The sequence below is a fragment of the Octodon degus genome, unplaced genomic scaffold, assembly GCF_000260255.1.
Source record: "Octodon degus isolate 3935 unplaced genomic scaffold, OctDeg1.0 scaffold00584, whole genome shotgun sequence".
Classification (NCBI taxonomy): domain Eukaryota; kingdom Metazoa; phylum Chordata; class Mammalia; order Rodentia; family Octodontidae; genus Octodon; species Octodon degus.
Window position 1 is genome coordinate 36,146 of NW_004525160.1, and position 10,645 is coordinate 46,790.

Below are 10,645 nucleotides of genomic sequence, written 5' to 3' on the forward strand. Positions count from 1 at the left end.
GAACATAGCATCTTTGAACTATTTTTGCAAATAGAAGAAGACAGCCAATGGTGAGATTGCCAGAGGGTTCCTGCTCACTTTTACTGTTCCTTTTTCTGCAAGAGAGCTGATGAGACATGCACCCCACTGTATAGCTCACTAAGCATGCTCTCTTTCTCCATCTCTCTGCCTAAAAAAGCAAGCAAGGGAATGGAGTCCTGAACTCAGAGAAGAATAGCATGTATTTCCATGAAGGGATTCCAAGGACAAGATGGATCCTACTGTTTGGATTGAATACATATTCAGGGCCTCCAAATGTTGCAGAAAGCCCACATGAGGATGTTACTCTCTGGCCCCTCTAGAGAGAAAGGGGTTGCCAGTCAATTACTTGTTTTACATGAGTAGCTTGGAGGCTGAAATTAGTTTTCCAGAGAGTTCCAAACTGAAATTCCCATAAGTGGGAATGTCACAATGACCTGGGAGGGTGTTTCTCTTAACATCCGCCTTTTTTTGGTGATGAAGGGGCTGATTTGTTTAACTCCTTGCTGGCCCAGAGAATTTTACAAGACCTATCTAAAGAGGTTTTCTGTCATACTGTCAGGGAGAGAAAACTCCAATTCTCAGCTTTTTTGTTTGTTTGTTTGTTTTAGGTATTTACTACTGAGTCCACAGGGTCTTACTATACAGATGAGACTCATGGTGTTACTTCTGTTTTCAGTCTCCCAAGCAGTGGGATTCCATGCACAAACCACAACCACGAGTTTCATTCCCATTCTCAGGGTGGCCCCGTGGACTGGCCCTGCATGCCTGGGATCAAACCCAGTTCCTTGAGCCTGCCTAAGCAGGTGGTTTGTTCCAATAAGCTGTCTCCCCAGCCCCAATCTCAACTCTTAACAAATGCTTCAGACAGAGCTCTTAGGAAGTGATCTCCAGGCTCCCTTTAGAAGGAAAGGATACTGTACTGGGTTGATTCACATTTTAGGGTATAAATGTAAATCTTGTGCTTTCTGTTGTGTGAGAAATGTATATTCAACCTCTGTTCTAGGTCCTTTATTAAGTCAAAGGATAGGAAGACCCTCACAAAAAGGCATGTCAGGAATTGCCCAGAGACAGAGGGCGACCCAAAGCATACCAAACGTGGACCTCAAAACTGACAAGGCTCAGCTGATCATGACTGCAGTTGGACAGATTCTGGAAGCCAAATTGATGCTTCAGCATGTATTTTGTGCCCAGAATTTAAAACAGAACAAAGAGAAAAAGAGGTAAGACCCAATCTACCAGTTTTCTTGCTCTTGGAGCACAAGAAAATGCCAAGATGTGCAGCCACCCCTATGTCCCACAGCTATCCTATGAAGGAGAGGAAACCCCGGTAACAAGAGTCGTTGAAAAATAGACAGCACAACAATGGGCAGCAGGAGCAGAGGTTCCGCTACCCCTCAGTTCCCATCAAGACATCCCAGTCATCCGCTCTGTGTGTGGGCCCTCTGTGCTGAGGGCACCAGGCCAGTATCATTGCCTGAGGAACAGTCCTCCTGGGAGAGGAATCTTGGCTGAAGAGCAGAGAAATGCCTATCTCCTGTTCTCAGTAGGAAAAGCCACATCCAGGAAAATAAGTGGCTATTGTGGAGGAAAATGACTTTCTCCTGGTATTCATCTGTGGTATTTACTGGATCCTAGTAAACTGGTTTTCTTCCTAACAGGGAAATGGATCTGTCTGATCTGTGCTTAGTGTGAGCTACTGGTGTCTCAAAGGGACAGAGTGTAGTGGATGGTGACCAGGGTGCAAGCTCCTTCATTGACTCCTGTTTTCATCATTATAGGAACAAAGTGAAAACTCTAAAAGACAGCCAAGGAAACCCAACCAGGAGCCCACCTTGGGCTCTGGTTCAACCCTGTTCCACTGCTCCCTCTGCCTTAAGGCAGTTGCAGGAACCACAGGCACAGAAACATCTTAGGCTGAAAACTCCCCACAGTTCCAGCAAGGGTGGAGCCATGTATATATACTAGTCCCAATAGCATGGCAGATGCCACTTCAAGGAAGCCTCCTCAACCTAGCAAAGGTAAGGACAGAAACAGGCTTCTTGTTTCCGGTTTGACAGAAAGCTCAGAGTCCCCTGCCAGGGCCTGGATCTCTAGAACAGCAGTGAGGACGGAAAACCCAGCCATGTGAGGGAGGCCCTGCTCACGGCTGACTTGTCCTGGTCCATCTCACATGCTCAGTCCCAGTCAGTGTTCTGGGCAATGAACAGGGATGTGTGAACCAGTAACTTACTTAGTTCCTGGGGACACAGGGGGGTGTGGGAGAAAACAGAAGTCTGAACCAAGGAGGGAGCAGAGTGGTATCAGGCATGTGTTAATGGTGCAGGGGACAGAGGCGACAGGGTGATCCCAAGGCTCTACTGCTGTCTACCAGCAGATTGGAGGTGACATCAAGCCCTAAGTGGCTCCTTCTTGCCCCACCCCAGAGCCCTACCTTATCCAGATCCCAGTTCCAGAGAAAGCATTTTTAACTCCTGCACAGAGGACCAGGGTGGAGAGGGAGCAGAGCTTGCTCCTGATGATCAACTTGTTATCAGTTCCTTGGGTATCTTTGCGAATGTTTACCTCCTACACAGAGGATGAACTGACAGTGGGTGGAAAAGAGTGGACAAGAACTCAGAGGCTGGCAACATTTCCACACATGTTTAGACATAGGAATGTGCCTATAGTAGGGGGGCCCTTGAAAGGTTGAGGGACTGCCCTGGGGTCACACAGCCAGGCTTGCCTGGCTCCCAGTGCTGTTTATCCCAGATTCAGAGGAAAGATTTATACCACATAAAAGCTGATAGTACCCTGACCAATTGTCTGTGAGCAGGGATGGTCCAGGAGGAGTTGGTCTGTCCTCATTATTTCTAAAATGGGTTTCCCTTCCTGTAGGCCCCGGGGCCTCATACAAAACCAGCAGGGCTCAAGAGGCAGGGAGAGGAGCAGCCATTTCCCCAAGAGCATTTCCTGTGCTATGTGGCACATAGGGTAGCACACGCACAGCGCCTAAGGCCTCAATCCTGGGGTCGAGTGTCATTCAGCAAGCACAGCTTATCCAGACAAGGGAATGAGCCTTGTCCCTACCTGTGGGAGTTGATGGTACCTCAGATGGAGGCAGAAGTAGGCACCTAACCCTGGAGTCCAATTGGGGCCTTGCAGCCAAATCCTTTCCTAGGGACTTGGATGCCTGTGTCGGTACCCAGTGTGGAGCCCGCCATGCGAGGTGCAAGAGCTGGCAGAATGGGCTGGGCCCTCTGGCACAAAATAGCCTTGTTCCCAGTGGGGACCATGACCATAGGAGTACCTATATCTGGGTGCTTCTGGGTCCTAAAGTGTGTTCTGAAATATAGAGGTGTTGGACACAGCCCCATAGCTTCTGACAGTAGTAGTTCCATAAGCTGGCTAGGCCGGATGGATCAGGTGAAACAAGAAAATAGCATGCTCCTCTGTTCTCCTGATGCTCAGTCTCCACAAGGGGCCATGAGGCCTGCAGTGCAGACAACCAGAGACACCTCAGATCTCCTACAGAGACAGCTCGTAGAGAAAGCTCATCAACACATATGTATGTGTGGGGGTTGTACAGTGAGAACTACCAGTCTTCCCACAGGACCTCATATAGCTCTGAGTTCTTATTTCACTCCAACAGAGACCCCTTCTTCCCCTGACTGCTATACCAGCCTCTAGATGTCACACAGAATCTTCCCAAGACCTCACTTGTAGGTCTTTTATTGTGATCTGTTGCACCCAGGCAGAATAAGGAAAAGATAGACAAAACGCCAAGAACTGGGTTAGATGGTAGCCAGAGAGTATGATTGGCAACATGACTCCCCTGTAAACAGTAAGGGTCTTTATTTATACCTTTACAAAGTATAAACTCACAAGGTTGCATAGTGGCTAATAGCCTGCATTGTCCAAGTAGGACTTTTTGTTTCCCAGACTGAGGTAAATGTTCTGCTTTAGGCAGTGAGGCCTTATCCTGCCTCTCACACAGGCTCAGTTCCAGCTTCATCAGCTCCATTCCCAAAACTCACCAGATTTCACAGGCACCCCAGTGTCCTCAATCAGAGACCTCTCAGAGCTCTTAATCACAAACTAGAGATATATATGGAGACCTCGCTCTGTCAGTAACAGCAGCATAGACAAGCCCAACAGAAACATCTCGGTTGGCACAAAGACTTTCCACTCCCCAGAGATCTCTCACTGCCTTTAAAGACCTTCAGTCAGCTCTGAGACCACTCCCCAGAGACCTTGCACAGATTCTTGAGGTTACTCTGTTAGTGCTGAAACTTCAGAGAGAACCCTCAGATTCATCACACACTTTCCACTACAGTTTGTGAGTCCCTCCGCACACACCACACTGATATGGTTTCTTCAGAGTCCCTAACTCTGAGCCCTGTGCAGAGACTGCTCACAGGACTCTGGCAGGGACATCATAGTACTCCACAGAGTTTAAATACAGTGAGTCTTTTCATTCATTCATTCAACCACTCAGTATATGCAGAATGCTTACACCAAAGCATAAAACAGAATACATGAGTTATGTCTTAGCTTTTGCAGCCCTGCTGGGAGGTTCCTCACAGATAAAAGCAAGAGAGAGGAAATACTGTGCCTGGGATCCCAAAGGTCGGAATTGGCAGCTGAAGCACTCTGTCCATACAGCCGCACTCTGTATCTCCTGTGCCAAGGACCTCCTGCTCTCCTGTACTGTTTGTCTTTATGAACTTGTAAATAACTCTATACTTCCCAGTCATCTGCATTCCTTCACAGATCATGTATATAACAGGGTCACTTTGGATGCAATGTAGTGTGACTAAGGAGACAACTGAAAAACAAAAACAAAAAAAAATAACAACGAAACAGAGAAAGTACATTAAACTAAAAAAAAGAAAAAAAAATCACCACTGTGGGCAAATAATTAACTACAATGCTTCTTAAAACTTTCTAGTGAGTTGAGGACCTAAGGTGACAATGGAAACAAAAACTGCATGTGTACTGGCTCTGCTAGACACAAGCACTGTGATCTTCAGCAAGTTATTTGGTGTATGGGACACTTAGTCTCTTCTAAAATGCTGAACTTATAAAGTGAACAATGAATCTATAGGTGAATGGTATCATTATCACTCCCAGGACTGTTGTGAAAATCACACAAAATAATGCATGTGCCCAACATAGGTATAGGTGATAACATATAATTCAAATAATGTTCATTTTAGTTTTTTGCAGAATTGGATTTTTTAAAGTCAAAGACCAAAAATAAAATGCAGAAAAAAAGAGAGTATTTCAATTAAAGGCTTATTTTCATACATTAAATCAAAGCCACAAAATGGACCTCAAAGGCCTCCTCTCAGAGAAAAGTAACATCACTATGGTTGCTGGTGGTTTTTTTCCATTTGCTTTGCTGAGGCTGATGGTGGTCCTCTCAGACTGAGACCAGCAAGTCTGAGGGAGAGGAGGCTGAGAGGAAGGAGCTCACTGAACACTAGCACCAAGGCGTTCTGGGAAATCTTTTATGTTTCTCAGACAGTGCTTCTCAGTGAGGTTCCCTGTGCCTGGCACTGGGTCAGAGATGGCTCAGGCTGCTTCTTGATGCCATCTTCTGTAGGCTGGTTGCAGCCACGAACCCAGCTAGCAAGAAAAAACAAACAAACAAAAATGCCAACATCAATGTCTTGTTCAGACCAAGGATAGTGCCATGTGCTTTCTTTCACAAGAAGATTAAAATGAAACAATGCAATTATGCTGTCATTTCATTCTGTAAAATAAAATTCTTGTCACACATGAGATACCTCAACTTTCAGACTACGATATAAATATATCTTTACAATTCTGTAACAAATAATTTTGAAAAAATGTAATGTATTTTGGCATGACATAACTTATTTCCTGCTTAGATACAATAAAGTAATTAATATACCTACCACATATCTACCTTCTTTTTCACTTCTTCCTTTGCTACAAACTCATTTAAATTTGCCAGGGTTTTGGCTTCTCGTATTCTCCTTGCTTCTATACTTGGTTCAGACTGCAAATTGATGTGTGGCACTGCTTCAGACTGATCTTTGCTATCCAAGCTATCAGGTCCAACCAGCACTTGTGCCTTTGAGTGGATTCACAGTTCCATGGTCTGCAGTGAGTCCAGCCCGCTTCCATGCCAGAGCCTCAGTTTCAGCCACCATGAGGCTCACACTGACAGTGGGCCACTTGCTGGTGCAAGGGATCTGGGTTCTCAGATGCATTTGTAATGGTAGGTGTAATGGGGTTCCCTGAGGTTGTGTGAGCATAAAACACCCACAGAGAAGGTTTGACTCCATTGTATTTTCTTCGCAATGTCCCTTCTTTGGGAAAAGGTTGATGCATCTTTGTATACTGCTAAGTCACCACACTTAGGCTGGTTCCAAAAAGAAAATGTACTGTGAACCAACACTTCCTTACTGAGATCCAGAGCTGGAGGTAGTGCGTTGTATCAGTGGCTGCTGGGCTTCTGCTGCTGGCCATTGTGGCCCAATAAGTCCTGGACAGACATTGTCCATGGAGTCCACCTTGCTCAAAGAGAGCCTCTGCTCCCCTCAAGTTCTAGTCACTGTAGTTCAGTTGCTTCTTCAGATGATTCAGGGACTGAAGGCATTCAAAACTTCCAAAGAGGTTCAAACTCTTGATCATTGGAAAGAATCACATCTTGATTCTCAACGGCTGTAGCCACTTCAGTAGAATTAAATGGGTCAGCTATGTGACTATTGTGCCTCAGTAACTCTTTATCCAGGCACATTCTGACCATCTCAGACACAGTCTCTTCAATTTCAACAGAGTCCAGACCCTTCTAATCCATGCTTTACCACAACTGCCTATTCTCAGCCAAGTGCAGTAGCAATTTGCAAACTAGGTCAATGATTTTTGGCATGTATTTTAGAAGTCAGGCCTCAGAATCACGAAGTAGATGGCACTGGTGAATTACGTATTGGGCTAAAGTGATAGCATGTGTTTTGTGTCACAGCAAGAGAAGATACTGTGGAAAGGTTTTAGAAAAAGTAAATTCCCATAAACAGAGCAGCTGCCCTCTGGTTTGTATGGAAAGGGGTCACTTTGCCAGCAACAATATAATTGTTGATCTGCAGTCATTCTTGTTGCAAGCACTAAATAACACACTGTTAGAACACCTTTTCAGCCAAGCCCTGCATGACAGTGGATGACTACTTTTCCTTCCTGTAAGGCAAATGTCATTATTCTCACCATATCTAAGATAGTAGTGAGAGATGCTACACCATAATCCTTACAGCTGAAATCATAGAAATAAATGCCAGCCTCTATTAATACTTCAGGAAGGTACATTAAGCCATTTTCTTGCTTCAGAAAGTTTCCACAGCTAGTATGTTCATCAGGCTGCCTCAGATTGAAAATTGTTTTTATGCCACTAGTCAGTTATGTGGTACTTTTCGAGGAGCTTGGAGGACGGGTGATCCATTGCCAGGATACTGTGAGTGACCCAAGATGAATTAAGCCCCTTAATGAGTTCTTGCTCACTCCAGTCTGTTGGGTTCTCATACTTGGATGCTGTACCACCACAAGCCATGGAACATGCCATGTATCAGGGATGATATGCTGTAAATTTTCTCCCACTTTTGTGTACTTTGGTGTTGGGCATCCTGGATTGCTTTCTAACAGTTTCCTCTGGCTCCGGGGAACCAGTTTTGGCAGGTCCATCTCGCTGCATATGGTGTGTGAGGCCCAGGGACAAAGAGTGGAGCAGCCTGAGACTTCCAGGGACTGCTGCACACAGGCCCAGTGGGGCCCGACCCATCATGTTCCACCCTGGCCCAGGGTCCCAGCCACACTTGCAGGGTAGTAAAGCTCCTGCTCTGGGCTCCCAAAAGGACCTCCAACTCGTGGACACGTAACACACAGCTGGCTGCAATGCCTTGTAATGACACATCTTTTTTATTTTTCGCTTGCCTTTTTGAAATTTATGCATAAATAACTAGTTTGCAAAAAACATTAAGAAAATCATAACAGAATTTATTTCTATTCCCTAATTTTTAAGATTGTCTTTTAAAACATAGCCATGAAAGATAAAGTACACAATATTGTTTCTCTAGACAGAGTAAGCAAGGGCAGACTAAAACAACCATCTCTGCTTCACCACCACACTTTTCTCCAAAAATAAAAAATTATATTTAATATAGAAAAGAGCATAGTAATTATTGATATGGCATTAGAAATCATTCCCAAATAGAAGATTAAAATGACAGGCATTCAAGCATGGTTTTTTTTGTTATTCCTAAGATGTTTGATATTCAGACAGTTAGTAAGGTTAAGCTTAACTGCCTAGGTTGTATGATAATAACAATAAATTTCTCTTCTGGAGGGTTAAAAACCTAAGTTTGCAGACCAAAATTAAAGAAATAGGAGGGCTGCAAGTAAAGCAAACATTGTGGCCTTAGCCTTCCAATGTCATTTAAGACTCAGGACATATGAGAACTTTTACTGTCACGTCATGTAACTCAGTAGTGTCCCATATTTCCTGATCAAGGAGATTATGGGGCCAAAGAAGAAAGTTATCAATGAGGTAGAGTATGGCTAAAGAAAGTCACATGGAGAGAAAACATTCTTACAGGCTCTCACAGAGAGCACATTGGTCAAACAATGGCCATGACTCATCCACATGGCTGACACTGACAAAGGTTCTACAATCTGAGGTAAAGGATCTCAGGATAAATCTTGAGGGGATTTAACTGACCTTATCAAACCCAAAACCTATAAGTATTGTTGCATAGGTCCTACTTTACCTTGATCTTAACCATCCAGCAAAATGTATAAAAACGAAGCATAAGAAGAAAAGTCATGATGTTATGTTGAGCTGTAGGTGACTCATGTCAACAATTTCTGATATTGCCAGTGAAGCGGAAGACCCAATACTATTATGGACTACTGGACTCTTTTACAATATTTTGCTGAGTTAACATACTATAATGTTCAAATAAAGGAACTAAACAAAAAAGAGGATATATATGAATATCCATTTTGTATCAGTGTATTTAAATTGATTAGGATAGATATATAGTTATACTCTCTTAATGAATAGAGGGATTTCTTCTAATAGTGTTTGTAAATAGGATATCTTCCCTGCATCATGTACAACAATTAACCACTAGGAAGAATGTATGCCATGTGTTAATTATTGAAACTGTCCTACCAATTTGGTTTGAAACTGTCTCTTTGCTATTTGTGTCTCAATAAAATTATGGAAAAATATTAAATAATTAGAAATAAGGAAAAAAATCTGGGGAAAAATATGCAAGTATATATACAGGATGAATGCGCACATTGTACTAAGAATTTCCACCAGATTTTTGAAAATAGGATTTAATGTGAAAATTTTTTCACCTTGATTAACTCAGTATGCTGATATTTACATCTAAACGACTATGTCATTGGTAGTTTATTTTCTTAATTTTGTAACTTCAATGAGGATTTTATTTTATGAACCAATATTTTGTTATATAACTGTTGTTCCTTTTAGAGTGTCTTTTGCAAGGATGCAAGGACAGGAGAAAACATGAGAAGGCAATGGTGGCATCAGTAGTGTAGCTCATGAGTAGGTAGAGGAAAGGACACTGAGTGGTACAAACACAAAAGCATCAAGGTGAAGCTTTTTCTAAATTTTTGTAGCATAAGCAAAGACTGGTTTTGTACTTTTTCCTAATCCTTCCCTTTTAAGTACAATAATGTCATTTAATTTATCTTCGCATTGCTAAACTTGTACTTTTGTAAAAAGCCAAGTTAGGGGTCTGGTGAGATGGCTCAGTGGTCTAAAGCACCTACTTAGTACAAGCTAAGCTAAGCAAAAACACAGGGACCGCAGTTCAATCCCCCAGCACCACATGCCAGCCAGCCCCGCCCCCTTGGTGGGCTGAGCTGGCCACACACACACACCCACACACACCCACACACGCAATAAAAAAAAATAAATAAATAACCAAAAAAATAAATAAATAAATAAATAAATAAAGCCAAGTTAGCATCCAGTTACCGCATTTAGCATTAACTGTGAGGCTAAGAGTGCATGATTGGTGAAAGTACTTCTGAATGATTTGTCTAACTGACCACCAAAATATTTAACTTTTTCCTAGATGCATATTAAAAGGAGCACTGGACTATTTCATCTTTCTTTTTATGTCAGTGAAGACTCTAAAATAGGGATTTGTAATCGTTTTGGCTATTCAACTCTTAATATGGTCTCTACAGCATAAATCTTAAACTAGAAGCTTTGTAATATTGCAATATCCATAACCTGGTTATTATTGGTATTACAAAACCCAGACTGTGTAGGAACTCTTCCTAAGTGCTGAATGGCTATGTGTGCCTTTTCGGAGCTCAGCTGTGCTACATTTTTATGTTCCTGCTTGATCATCCGGAGGGCACCCCATATTCTGAAAGTCACTGGGGGTATATCTAAACTTCGGTTTCATAATTTACTTATACTTAGTGTTGAATAAGTTGTGAGTTATTTGAAGTCAGAAAATATATATTTAAAACAGCAAATCGCTAAGTAATTCTATTGTCACTATGTAGCAAGTTGCGTTATTCCTTTCCGTCAGTGTATTGAAGAGTTTTACAAATTTGGAATTTTAAAATTTCTTCATTTTAA

General features: G+C 42.7%; 1 pseudogene; it reads right to left on the reverse strand.

Annotated features, from left to right (window-relative positions):
* Nucleotides 1-5,917: 5,917 nt before the first annotated feature.
* Nucleotides 5,918-7,701, reverse strand: LOC101589022 (annotated as a pseudogene).
* Between the last annotated feature and the right edge of the window lie 2,944 nt (nucleotides 7,702-10,645).